Consider the following 15,498-nt stretch of genomic DNA (forward strand, 5'->3'; position numbering starts at 1 on the left):
CTTACTAGTGCTCTCCCATGTCGTCCCTAGGAGGGATGCGTCATGTCGTGACAGGCTTTTTTCGCTATACTCGACTTGAGTGGATTGAGTCACTGACGCGATCTTCCTGTCTGGTTTTGCGCCCCTCGGGCTCGTGTGGTGGAGGAGATCTTCATGGGCTAGCCTTGTCTCAGGGAAGTTGGTGGTCTGTTGATTTCCCTCTAGTGGTGTGGGGGGTGTGCTTGCAAAGTGGGTAGGGTTATATCCTGCCTGGTTGGCCTGGTTGGCCCTGTCCGGGGGTATCGTCGGACGGGGCCACAGTGTTCCCCGACCTCTCCCGTCTCAGCCTCCAGTATCTATGATGAATAGTCTACGTCCCGGGGGCTGGGTCTGTCTGTCTTATCTGGTGTCATTTTCCTGTCTTATCTGGTGTCCTGTGTGAATTTAAGTATGCTCCCTCTAATTCTCACATCTCTCTCTCTCTCTCTCCCCTCCCGGAGGACCTGAGCCCTAGGACCATGCCTCAGGACTGCTTGATGACTCCTGGCTGTCCCCGTCCCCAGTCGACCTGTCATGCTGCTGATCCAGTTTCTTCTGTTTTGCCTTTGGCTATGGAGCCCTGACCTGTTCACCAGATGTGCTACCTTGTCCCGGACCTGCTGTTTTCAACCCTCTCTCTCCCTCCCTCTCACCCCGCTGGTCATCTATAAACGTTTGAACATCTTGAAGAACGATCTGGCCTTAATGGCCATGTACTCTTATAATCTCCACCCGGCACAACCAGAAGTGGACTGGCCACCCCTCAGAGCCTGCTTCCTCTCTAGGTTTCTTCCAAGGTTCCTGCCTTTCTAGGGAGTTTTTCCTAGCCACCATGCTTCTACATCTGCATTGCTTGCTGTTTGGGGTTTTAGGCTGGGTTTCTGTATAAGCACTTTGTGACATCTGCTGATGTAAAAAGGGATTTATAAATATATTTGATTGATTGATACTTTGACCAATCACCAGACCCCTATGCAGGAATATGCATTTTGAAATGTGCACATTGTATTGGAAGAACAGTCTACTTCAGGGGTTTTCAAACTAGGTTCTGCGGAGGTACTGCAGGGAGTCCGTGTAAAAAAAAAAAAATAAGGATCTTTTTTTTATGTGATGAATAATTATTTGGGGGATATCGCTAGCTGCAATAGAATACTATCGTGGATACCATTTTTATGTCCCTGCGTCTCGTTTGAAAGAAGTTAGAGGTAGTTTCATGAGCCAACGCTAACTAGCAATGACGACGTCTACAGGTACAGTTAGCATGCTAGCTGTTCCTGTTCATCCGACTGGGGAAGTAGATAAATGGCTTCATTGCCAAAATCTCAAACTATTCCTTTAATATGGAGGAAATTAAAGTCATTGGAGCTAATTATACATTTTTTCTGTATAGAAAATTCTTACTTGGGCCATCTAAGTGGTAATTTTCAGGAGATGGGAAAACAGCTTCAGTGTATACTTAAACGACCAAAACCAGATAAAAGCATGCAGAAAAGATATTGAACTATATATATATATATATATTTTAAATAATACCATCTTTGAGAACTAACAATCAAATAAAAGCTACACAGTCTGGGAGAATCAAAAATCCCCCGAAACCGGGCATTCAGGGCACATGCCCATTGATAATGTTTGAGCATGGGAACACAGCATTAGCCATGGCAAAAATAATAGAATTGCAGGAAATTAGCTTTAAAACTGAAAAGGTGTGTCTTAGCTCCATTTCAAACTGTGTAGAATTGCTGGAAATTAGCTTAACTGTAAAATGTTCTCTGCTCATTGTTAGTGCAAAATTGTACTTCAGCTCAACAGCTAAATGTTCTCTACGCCGTCAAGATACCCTTCTAGCTAATAGACTAAGTTAGAGTTTACACTTCCTCTTCCAATGAACTGTGGGGAGGTCAAATTAATGAGTGTCTATGTTGATTACTTCTACTTGCCATTATCATTCACCTGACGATAAGACAAGACTTTACTATTTTTTTGGGTTTTACATTTTTACATTTTAGTCATTTAGCAGACGCTCTTATCCAGAGCGACTTACAGGAGCAATTAGGGTTAAGTGCCTTGCTTAAGGGCACATCGACAGATTTTTCACCTAGTCGGCTTGGGGATTAGAACCAGCGACCTTTCGGTTACTGGCACAACGCTCTTACCCACTAAGCTACCTGCCGCCCGGGTCAACATATGATGGGGTCCCTGGGTCGCAGGTTTTCCTGGGCGAGAAAAGTTTGAAAACCCCTGGTCTACTCATTCTTACACAGCACATTATCCAGTGTTGAATCAATACTGAGAGTGTTACATTTAACACTGTTCCAGTATCTATACTGGTCCACACATTTCAGTGTTAAATGCACATTGCTTAGTGTAAAGCATTATTTGCATATTTCCCAGTGTGCCTTTCAAGTGAATTCATGATTTTTTCATTGGCAAGATTAGCAAATGTAGGCATGACATGCCAGCAACAAACGCTGACACTACACATCCAAGCATAACTGATCAAATTATGAAAGACAAGCATTGTAATTTTGAGTTCCATAAAGTGAGTGTGGAAGAGGTGAAAAAATTATTGTTGTCTATTAACAATGACAAGCCACTGGTATCTGACAACTTGGATGGAAAATTACTGAGGATAATAGCGGACAATATTGCCACTCCTATTTGCCATATCTTCAATCTAAGCCTACTAGAAAATGTGTGCCAATCGGCCTGGAGGGAAGCAAAAATAATTCCGCTACCCAAGAATAGTAAAGCCCCCTTTACTGGCTCAAATAGCCGACCAATCAGCCTGTTACCAACCCTTTGTAAACTTTTGGGGAAAATGGTGTTTGACCAGATACAATGCTATTTTACTGTAAACAAATTGACAACAGACTTTCAGCACGCTTATAGGGAAGGACATTAAACAAGCACGGCACATACACAAATGACTGAGAGAAATTGATGATAAAAATTGTTAGACTTCAGTGTGGCTTTTGACATTATCGATTATAGTCTGTTGCTGGAAAAATTTATGTGTTATGGCTTTACACCCCCGCTATATTGTGGATAAAGCGTTAACTGTCTAACAGAACACAGAGGGTGTTCTTTAATGGAAGCCTCTCCAACATAATCCAGGTAGAATCAGGAATTCCCCAGGGCAGCTGTCTAGGCCCCTTACTTTTTTCAATCTTTACTAATGACATGCTTTGAGTAAAGCCAGTGTGTCTATGTATGCGGATGACTCAACACTATACACATCAGCTAGTACAGCGAGTGAAATCACTGCAACACTTAACAAAGAGCTGCAGTTCATTTCAGAATGGGTGGCAAGGAATAAGTTAGTCCTAAATACTTAAAAAAACAAAATAACTGTATTTGGGACAAATCATTCACTAAACACTAAATCTCAACTAAATCTTGTAAATAATAATGTGGATATTGAGGAAGTTGAGGTGACTAAACTGCTTGGAGTAACACTGGATTGTAGCATGTTGATACAACAGTAGCTAAGATGGGGAGAAGTCTGTTCGTAATTAAGCGCTACTCTGCCTTCTTAACAACACTATCAACAAGGCAGGTCCTACAGGCCCTAGTTTTGTCACACCTGGACTACTGTTCAGTTGTGTGGTCAGGTGCCACAAAGAGGAACCTCAGATAATTACAGTTGGCTCCGAACAGAGCAGCACGGCTGTCCCTTAAATGTACACAAAGAGCTAACATTAATAATATGCATGTAAATCTCTCATGGCTCAAAGTGGAGGAGAGATTGACTTCATCACTACTTGTTTTTGTAAGAAGTGTTGACATGCTGAATGCACTGAGGTGCAGGGACGGCCTGTTCAATAGGGCGATATGGGCGACGCACTGCCAAACGGGAAAAGGAAGGGATTTTTTTTCTAATCAATTATATCACGGCAACAGTAGTTATCAGTGTTGTAATCTATACGTCTGATCTGCCACAGTGCCACACTGCCACTAAATGTCGAATCAGGCTAAAGTCGTGCTTCAAATGGCTCCACCCCCTTTTGGGGCGATTTCAGTCAGATTGAAAATCGCCCAGAACTTCTGTCATAGACTCCCATGTAAAATCTATTTTTTTCAAATTTCAGAGCCTTCAATACAATCTCAATGGGTGTCTGTGGGCTTGCACTTACGCGCTTTCGTCATACGTTACGTAACCATGAACGTAACTGAGAAAAGAGTGGATTGTTTGAAAGAAGTTCCTTTTTGTCGGCGAACAAATGAAGATAAATTGGCAACGAAACAATTAGGACCTCCCAGACCAAATTTAATAATTCAACAGGTTTCTACTAAAGGCGGAAAGTCCTACACCCGAGGATTTTCCAAAAATTGGTACGAACGAAAAAAGACATTGCCACTCACTCAACTGGATGACGAGGGATACAGGCTAGCTGTCCGCCGCCACAACGATGAGGTTAGTGTTGATAATCACAAGTTTACTGGATGTGGATATGGTGTAATAAAGGCAGTTTATTCAGAGGTAAATATATCTGGAATCGCGTTCACGGACCCGTTCGTCAAACTCTTAAAAATGAACTTGGGCTGGGAATTGCCAGGAACCTCACGATAAGATATATGCATCAGCATTGCGAGTCTCATGATTCTATACGTATTTCGATTCGATACTGTGATTTTATTGCGCACCATATGTCTGTTGCAGAGGGATCAGAAAGCCATGAGAACGAGTTTTGATCAGTCATGGAAATAAAAGTGCTGAAAACAAATTGGCTCCCAATGTGAAAAGATTGAGAACAAGCTATGAAGGAACAATAATGGTGTTTTGGTGCAGGTACAGCCAACTAGCGCTAAAATATTGCGATATTGTCAATACAGTATATCGTAAAGTATCACTATGTAACTCGATTTCTTTCACCCCAATCCCTCAAATTAACGGTAAATAACTGAATTGTTTGCCCCACATTTAGCTAAGATGATTAGCTAGCCAGCTAAAATGTTTTAGTTAGTTAGCAGTCGCATCTACAATAGTTTACTGTCAATAACATGTCTCCAAAAATGACGTGGTGTCTCCAATTGTGTTGACATTTTACAATTGCAATGCGCATCCATGAGTATCCACTTTCTGTAGCTCAGCTGGTAGAGCATGGTGCTTGTAACGCCAAGGTAGTGGGTTCGATCCCCGGGACCACCCATACACAAAAATGTATGCACGCATGACTGTAAGTCGCTTTGGATAAAAGCGTCTGCTAAATGGCATATTATTATTATTATTATTATTATTATTATTATTATTATTATTATTATTATTATTATCTGAAGAGAGCCCCGAAACATTGTGTGCAGACATTTTATGCAATAAATGAAGTAGGTTCAATCTAGTAGTTCTGATCTTCTGATTGGTCCTGATGAGTTGGGCGAGGTCCCCTGCAGGCTACTGTCACTGTTGCATTGGCTCTGAGTCGGGTTCTCTGTCTTCAAATGTTCAGCCTAAGAGAGGGGATTTTTGTGTGTGTGTGTGTGTGTGTGTGTTTAACAGTGATGATGTGTGTGTGTGTGTTTAACAGTGATGATGTGTGTGTGTGTGTGTTTGTGTGTGTGTGTGTCCTCAGAGCAAGAACTCGTGAGTTGGAAGAACTGAGAGGCCTATGGCGTGGGTGTTGTCCTTGGCCACCTGCTGACAAGGCTGACAAGATAGGACCCTTTTGTCCATTGTTATTGGATAGGAACAGAACTTATAACCAGCTCCTGACCTAAATAGATCTTAGCACAACATTTTACTCAACATATCATATTCCATATTCACTATAACAAATATATTTACTACGACATTAGCAAGAACCGCCACATCCTCAGCCGGCTAATCCAGTGTGTGAAGTTTTGCGGAGTGTTTGAGTTAGCTTTGCGAGGCAAAGATGAAACTGAGGGCTCCACCAACCCTGGTAAGCCAACACTTTTGAGATCAGTCAATAAATGCTTCTGGTATTGACTTATATGCTGCCCCTGTCTTCATGTTGTTGCTGGACATATCTTTTTTTAAATGTGTGTAGGTCACCTAAATCATCAGAAAAATTGCCCCTCCTGAGAATTTTTTCAGGAGCCGCCACTGCTGAGGTGTCTATTTAAACTACTAGCACACAGCTCGGACACCCATGCATACCCCACAAGACATGCCACCAGAGGTCTCTTCACAATCCCCAAGTCAAGAACAGACTATAGGAGGCGCAAAGTACTACATAGAGCCATGACTACATCAGGTAACTGGTGCAAGCAGTAGAATCAGATTAGAAAAATACACCTTATGGAACAGCGGTGAATGTGAAGAGATACACACAGGAACAGACACATGCACACACTCTACACACACGTACATTGTAATATTGTTGTATGGCGGTATTATACATTTTGTTTTGTAGATATGTAGTGGTGTAATAATGTTATAAGATGTGCTGTTTAATATTTTGTTTAATTTGGGATTTAAGTGCCTTAATGTGTTTGGACCCCAGGAAGAGTGAGTAGCTGGGGATCCCCCCCAATTATTATTTTTTAAATTCTAATTAATACATATTTAATAAGGCTGGCCTTATTTTGAGAGTTTTACCCTAATACAGTGTCCTGAAACTCATGGTTTACAGGCCACATCAGGCCTACAAGTCACATTGTGCTGGCTTGCAAAGTGATGTGTACATTTCTATTGGAATCCAGCCAGTGGGGATATCCAACATTTTGAATTTTTAATAACCCACAACCTGCATTCAGAATGGCTGCCAGAGTTGGGAAGACTAAGATATGAGACTACCTAAGCATCTAAACTGGAACAACCATTTCAGTAATGGGTGCAAAAAACCCAAGTTACAGATTGGATTAGTTTAGAAAAATGTATGTTATTTATACACTGTGTGTACACTCAGTATATTTGAGTAGCATAAAATTAATTAATTAATTAATCAATGTACATGCAAAAACATTGATATTGAAACATACAATTCTAAAAAAACTCTACCTGCAATAGAGCATGCAGGAAATATGATAATGAAGAGCGTGGTTTTGGTTCATCACTGGTTATTAACAACAATGGGGTTATTTTACGCCACTGAGTGTTAATTTAACTCATAAAGAGTTAATTTAACTCCTCAATTAACATTATAAATGTTACGCTGAAAAATCAACATTAGTTAACATTGGCCAATTTGCTGTGTATTAAATGTGAATGTCACATGCATGCATACTCTGACTCTTTAGCCGTAAAAATAACAACGCCTACAAATGTGAATGGGCTATCACCAGAACAGTTTTACAGCACAACACACAGAGTATTTCCAATCCCGATAACCCCATAATTGTGTCCAGGCTTACAAGCGACACAATAGCACATTTTATGCTGCCATTAGAAGCTGGAAAGCGGGGGATGAATATGGCTTTATGTCACTGTTTTTCAGTTTTTCATTTCCAAATTGCACCCTATTCCCTGCATAGTGCACTACTTTTGACCAGAGCCCTATGGGCCCTGATCAAAAGTAGCGCACAATATAGGGAATGGGGTGCCATTAAGAACGGGCCCTCAATATCACTAAGGACTATGGGGGCTCTTTCTGTTCTCCGCTTCTTTCCTGGCCACTCATATGTCATATGGCGGTGGTGATATTCTAACGAGGTCGTTAGCAAGAGTTTTACTATGCATAGTTTGTTATCGGTGTGAGACAGGGCTGAGGCGAGGCATCGCGCACACACACACACACACACACACACACACACACACACACACACACACACACACACACACACACACACACACACACACACACACACACACACACACACACACACACACACACACACACACACACACACACACACACACACACACACAGAATGAGGCATTAATAAAGCTGTCAGCTGTAGAGTTAATATATTCACTGATTACTTCTGTCCTTCATTCACTGCCTCGTATTTGCAAACTCTCCCTTTCGTTCGTTCTGTGGCACTCCGGCTCCGACACTAGCCAATGATAAAGGCTTCTTGAGATTAGTGCCATTAACGATCTGGGTGAGGGAGGGGAGGCTGCCATGAAGCTCGTGTTCACCTCTCCACCTCTCTCTCTGCTCTCCACCACTCTTTCGGTCTACCTGTCTCAACCTCCATCTCTCTCTCGTTCTCATCATTCTTCTCTTTCTCTATCTCATCTCTCAATCCCAGTCTCTCTCTTTCTCATTTTTCCCTCATTCACTCTCACTTGCTATTGCCATCTCTCTAATTTCTGTTGCTGTTTCCCAGCACCAGCGCCAGAACAAATCAGTTGGACGGGCATTTGAAATCCATAGGGGGCACGTCGGCGTGCAAATGATCTATATTTAAATATTTTATTTGGACGGGCAAGGAGGTACGGTAGGGCGGGCCCCCTAATGCCCACCTTTACCCTTCCCAAAATGTTATTCACTGGTATAATTATCCTGTACTTGACCTGCTATGTCCTTCCTGTCAGACATAATATTTATATTTTTTATTCTTTCATCATTTTATTTTTATCTCAGACTGGCTTATCTGCTTTTGGACTTGTATGGGATCTGATGCATAAGGAAACATGGGAAAGATTTTTCAGGGAGCTGAGGAATTGAGGAGCATGTATTTGCATGAGGAGACAGGAGTTTAAAACACAAGGCCTTGCTCTGACAGAGGTGTAGGGAGGCCGAAAGTGCTGATCCTACTAGTTTCGTCTACAGGAACATATCACAGCAACAGACAGGGTGTGAATGCAATTATGGTTCTCCAATATGATGTGTTTCATACACAGTAGCCTATGTGTTTTCACATAACATGTTGTGTAAGATATGACTGACACACACACAAACATGAAGTATAATAATGGTATGAAATTCTGATAAAGTATGTCAAACCGCATCTCTATTCCCAGGGAAAGTAAACCAGAAGTTTAATTGAGAGAAAATCTGATGAAATCAATCCCCAACCACCTGTTCAGCAACATAAACATTTTAGCATATTTCATTAGCGTTTTCATACTTACATTCCCTCATTCTCTTTCAGAAGGGTTAAGTCAGAAAGACAGTGTTTCTGTGAGTTATGTTTTCTTATTCTGCTGAATGATGAAGCAGAGAAGAGTGTCGTAAGGAGTCAGCAGGGGTTAGTTATCAACAGGAGAGTGTGAGAGAGAGAGAGAGAGAGAGAGCGATAGAAGAGTGAGAGAAAGGAACCTTACCCCCTCTCTTTCCTGCATAATGATGGAGTACTATTTCAGGAACCTCAGGTGGGGTTTTTAGGGGGCTGGTGTGTTAAATGTGATGTTGCTATTCACAGTTCTGTGTTTCGCATCGTACTGCCCCAGCAACACGAGCACAGAGAATATATGATACATTTTGTTTGGTCTAATTCAAAGTTACAAAGCAAAGCTTGTTTGCAGTGAAGAGCTAGCAACTTATTCTGCACTGTGATATGACAGTATTCTCAACTGCATTGCAGACACACACATTGCAGACACACACACACACACACACACTATAATAGTGAGGATCCACCTCACCATAAGATTTGTTGAAGGAGAAAAGTTAAAGTCAAAACAAATGCCTTTTCCATCACTTTAGTTTACTGCCAGACTGCCAGTAAAGCAAGTGAAATAGCTTTGTGCCCGGGGACATTTTAACTCTGAAAGAATACGGAGGCAATATCCTCAGGAGGTTCTAAAACAGAGGGATGGAGGGGAGGAAGCTGTTGTTGAGAGTGCCGTTATAGGGCTCTACTGTGATTCACATTGTGTTTCAGAGACCCACTCTTCTGTCTATCTTTTCTCTCTCTTTCTCAGCACATGCTGGCAAACCCAAGGTCTCCCCAAATAAATACCATAATTGTTTCAATGGATTTTGATATAATTTTTTATGCACCATTCAAATACATTCAACCAACAATACTGAATATGATCAAATCAAATGTTATTGGCCACATGCGCCGAATACAACAGGTGTAGACATTACAGTGAAATGCTTATTTACAGCCCTTAACCAACAATGCATTTATTTTTTTATAAAAAAGTAAAATAAAACAACAACAAAAAAGTGTTGAGAAAAAAAAGAGCAGAAATAAAATAAAATCACAGTGGGGAGGCTATATATACAGGGGGGTACCGGTGCAGAGTCAATGTGATGGGGCACCGGCTAGTTGAGGTAGTTGAGGTAATATGTACATGTGGGTAAAGTTAAAGTGACTATGCATAAATAATTAACAGAGTAGCAGCAGCGTAATAAGATGGGGTGGGGGTGGGGGGGGGCAGTGTAAATAGTCCGGATAGCCATGATTAGCTGTTCAGGAGTCCTATGGCTTGGGGGTAGAAGCTGTTGAGAAGTCTTTTGGACCTAGACTTGGCACTCCGGTACCGCTTGCCATGCGGTAGCAGAGAGAACAGTCTATGACTAGGGTGGCTGGAGTCTTTGACAATTATGAGGGCCTTCCTCTGACACACATACGCACTACCCTCTGTAGTGCCTTGCGGTCGGAGGCCGAGCAGTTGCCATACCAGGCGGTGATGCAACCAGTCAGGATGCTCTCGATGGTGCAGCTGTAGAATTTTTTGAGGATCTGAGGACCCATGCCAAATCTTTTCAGTCTCCTGAGGGGGAATAGGCTTTGTCGTGCCCTCTTCACGACTGTCTTGGTGTGTTTGGACCATGATAGTTCGTTGGTGATGTGGACACCAAGGAACTTGAAGCTCTCAACTGTATTTATTTGGAGAGACCTTGGGTTTGAATGAATCTGACATTTATGAAATGTTTAATTACTTGATTTGCGCTCAAGTCTTTGTATTGCCCAATGTTTTGGAAGAACTGTCTACTTCAGTCTCAGCTGACCTTCCTCAAAGCTCCCACAATGAACTGCATTCCTTCCTATTTGACAAACAGTCAGTTGAAAACCACAGGGACACAACTCTTCATCTCTCTTTAGAAATCTCTTCATTCCTTAAATATCCTCTGAGGTATCACAGCCGGTACATTTCAAAATGTGATCATATAATACATTTATTTATTTATTTGAGAGATAAATCAATCTCATCCAATCTTTGCTCGATCCACCAATTATTTACCTCTGTCCACCACTAGTGTTAATTAATTAGAAGTTACACTAATTAATGAAATTAATTAAACATTGATTTAACTTTACAGTAATGTACTGTTAGACCAAAGTTTATTTGGAATGTACAGTAACATGATACTGTAGCTTTTTTTTACAGTAACTTACAGGCCAAACTCATTCCACGGATGGCCGAGTGTCTACGGTTTTTCGCTCCACACATGTACTTGATTAATTAAGGTTGCTAATTAGTAAGGACCTCCCCTCACCTGGTTGTCTAGGTCTTAATTGAAAGGAAAAAACTAAAACCTGCAGTTTGACACCCCTGGTGTAGGCATTGATTTATCTGCCTTTTATACTGCTGACAACTGAGGCCCTGGGCTCTCCTCACACGTCTTCACTCCTCTCCTCTCACTGTCCTCCCCCCTCTCCACCACCCTCTCCTCCTCTCCTTAGACCAACCACTCCTCTCAACTTCCATCCACCCCTCTCCTCTCCTTAGACAGACCCACCACTCCCCACTCTTCCTGTGACAATGCGTGACACATTCTCTCACCCTGTCCTGTAATGGGTCTGGTAAACGGGCTGTGCCCCAGCCAACGCCGACAGCCCAGAGATTGATGCCCACCGGCCGTCTGCAAGGAGCCGATAAGAGAAGCCAGGAGAGCCAGGCATCGGGCCCCAGGCCGTGACAAAACCACTCCTAGGCAGGAAGGATCCTGCACGGGACCACAGTGTGAGTGTGGGTGGGTGGGGGAGAGCGTGCGTGCGTTTATGTGGATAGGACCACAGGCAGGAGGAGAATACAAAATGGTTGGCCTAGGGAATCTGATCTAACTCTCTCTCTCTCCTATCTCTCCCTCCCTACCTTCAAATGACTCTGATGTCTTCGCCTCCCATTGGAGTCCATTCCAGGCACTCTCTCTCCCACCCATGCTGCTGGCCATATCACCAAGGCCTCAGGTTCAGAGTCTAGAATCTGTTGTAGGCGTGAATATGGAAGAGCAGAGCAGACACGCAGGTCAAGGGTCGAGGTACTCTACAGGAAGGGTCTTGGCTGGTCCATCACAGTGGAGCCATAGTGGAGGGAGAAATCGGAGAATGGACTCATTGTTGCCCAGCCTTTACAATGAGTCCATCCTCCGATTAAAAGTGCCTTATAGAGGAAGCATACTGACCTAGAAGCACTACAGGAGATAGCATTACTCTGACAATAAGGCACCTTAGTGGGGCAGCACTTTGTCATTTGAAAGCCAGTATCATTTTGGCATCGGAAACATTTTGTGAATTTTAGTGGGGAGTGCAAATTAGCCTTATTTACATGTCTTTTCTAAAGAGATTAAATGTTGTGAGGCTGAATGGAAATATAAATGTCCCAAAGCACACTGGCACCTAGATGTTGGGAACATTTAATGGAAAGAAATTCAAATTCCATGCAGCTCATAAATGAAAACAAGTGTCACTCCTCTGACATTGCAAGAGCTGTGCCTGGCAAATGTAACAAATATTAGCACACATATGCAAAGAATATAATTTTTTTGTGCTACTGTTTTCTTTATGATCTGGTTTTGTGTTTGCATGCAAAGGATATTCTCAAGTGTGTTCTTTCATTATTTTCTCTGAAATGTGCATGTCCTCTTTTCACACAAAACATTGTGGATATTATTAATTGCCAAGAGAGTAACATACTGAACCACTACATATAAAAGGTACAGCTATGATAAACAACATCTAACATCTAAAAATGCGATTTCTACGTTGATATCACATGAAAATCAAAACCTAATCAGTCAGGCTTGTTAACGCTTTAATAATATCTTCTCTCTTCAGGGTTGATCCATATGAACACAGAGCTCCAGGAGACCTCCAGCTGCACTAACCTAAAAAGCATCCGCTCTAATTCATTACTTAGCATTTGACACTAACCAGGTGGTTCCTCTCCAAAGGGCCTTGGCTCACATTAAAGGGCCTACGGTGGTGCAGAGAACATAACCCGGAGGACACCCTGCTGGGCTGCCCACTGAGCAGAGCTATAGATACTTCCTTTAGATCTATTCACAAAGAGATGTATTCACAAAGGCCTGATGCATATTGAGAGAGAGAGAGAGAGAGAGAGAGAGAGAGAGAGAGAGAGAGAGAGAGAGAGAGAGAGAGAGAGAGAGAGAGAGAGAGAGAGAGAGAGAGAGAGAGAGAGAGGAGCGAGAGAGAGAGAGAGAGAGAGAGAGGAGCGAGAGAGAGAGAGAGAGAGAGAGAGAGAGAGAGAGAGAGAGAGAGAGAGAGAGAGAGAGAGAGAGAGAGAGAGAGAGAGAGAGAGAGAGAGAGAGAGAGAGAGAAATAAAAAAGAAAGAGAGCAGAGAGAGGACTGCAGCCAGAACCAGGTAATTATTCTGCATCCCCTAGTAATTTGTAGGGCAATGTCCCATCCTTCCATCCCTTTGTTCTCCAATCAATAGTTTCCTTTCAAATAGGAGAGGAGAGCAGCGAGGCAACAGCCTTTATTCAACATTAATCATTTAACACTTTGGGCTGGTGGGAACTGCAGCATATTAAAACACTATCACTTCAAATGGCAGCAGCATATAATTATCTATCTCTCTCGCTCTCTCTCAGCAGCTAGGGAGAGCTCCTCCTAAAATGTAATTATTTTTGTTAAATTATTTTGTTTTTAGTGAACAGTATTGTTGTTTTAATGAAGTTCTGTGTTCTCCACATCTGGAGGGACTAGCACATAAGGATTTCTGGAGGATTTCTAAAATAAATACAGTACAAGGTATTGAAAAGGAAACAAACAATAACAAACTAACAGAAAAGCACAAAGGCAAAGTTGGATTGTTCTGGACATTGTAATTGATGTGTACAGTGTTAATTACACTAAACACACATTTAATAGCTTTATATTTTCATTATAAAAGTGCGTTATTTAAAAAGTTACATACATCAATGCTCAAATTAAAAAAATAACAATGTCAACAGTAGCAGGAGCATTAAATTTGATCTACCAGCAGAAAATAACTCTGAACATTATAAAAAGCCTCACAAACAAAAGCTGCTGAAGGAAAACCCTGAGAAATGTTTAGCTGATTATAATAATAATAATAATAATAATAATAATAATAATAATAATAATGTATTGAACTAGTATAGCGCTTTTCATTACAGAAAATAATCTCAAAGCACATGAAAAGCAAAACAAACAACAAATTGAAATGGTAGAGATGGAGATTGAATGTCTCTAATGTCCAAATCACAACTTCTTAGTCAGCCAGATCTGAACACAATCCAACGACAATCCGACGACAATGCGACTTTTGTGCGCATAGACTTGTCTTTTCAATGCCATCTTCGTATTCTGATAGCAGAAGTTGCATGTAAGTGTCAAGTGTAGACACAGCCAAAGACAGTCTGACAAACAGGCCTGGAGCGCTTCATCAGTGCACCACATCTGCTTCTCTGACGGTCAGTTACTCCGTAGGTACTGGTCCTCCATTGCCGAAAATTAAGCACCCACCTGGGTGATGCCACGGCTACTGAAATGCGCACAAAAAATCACCACATCTTGTCAGTGGTTAAGAACAGTCCCTGAGCCATCTCTGGACACAGCATGCAGTACTTGTTGTGATTCTTCCCGACAGAAGAAACAATAAAGCGGGGGTTGCATTATTTGAATCCAAAACAGCCTGCTAGCTATTAGGCCTAAGCCAAAAAATATATACTTTTCATCTCAATTCTGCAACTCTGAGAGTCAAGACCATTAGATCTGAGTGATCAACCCCCAGAGCAGTCAAACCCCCATTTTTGTTATTATGCAACAAAAAACACAATTACAAAATGATGTACAATAATAACATCACTATGTACAATACACCCTAATTGGAGACAAGAATACAATCTCTGACATTCTCTTCTATACAGAGCATACTGCTTCTCGGTATTCTGCCGCATGTACAGTACCTGGTGCCAACGGAGATGGCGGCCTCGCGACTAGCTCTGAGGAAACTTTGCGGTATTTTGTTTTTTGATGTATTATTTTGTACATTATTAGCTCAGAAAGTGTTTTGTATCGTTACATACAGCCGGGAAAAACAATTGGATATCAGAGCGGCGGTAACTCACCAGCATAACGACCAGGAATAAGACTTTCCCGAAGCAGATCCTTTGGTTGCTCTCCCCAGGGCAATTGAACTGATTCCAGCGGCTAACCCAAAACATCGCCGGAGGAGGAGAGGCACTCGGAGCGGCCTGCTGGTTCAACTTAGGAGGCGCGCACACCACCCACCGCTTCCAAGTACACTACTCGCTAATGTTCAGTCTCTGGTTAACAAGGTCAACGAGCTCCGGGCAAGGATTTCTTTCCAGAGAGACATCAAGGCTTGTAACATACTTTGTTTCACGGAAACATGGCTCTCTGGGGATATTCTGTCAAAATCGGTCCAGCCAGATGGGTTCTCA

Source organism: Coregonus lavaretus (genome assembly GCF_964263955.1).
Source record: "Coregonus lavaretus genome assembly, chromosome: 19".
Classification (NCBI taxonomy): Eukaryota; Metazoa; Chordata; class Actinopteri; order Salmoniformes; family Salmonidae; genus Coregonus; species Coregonus lavaretus.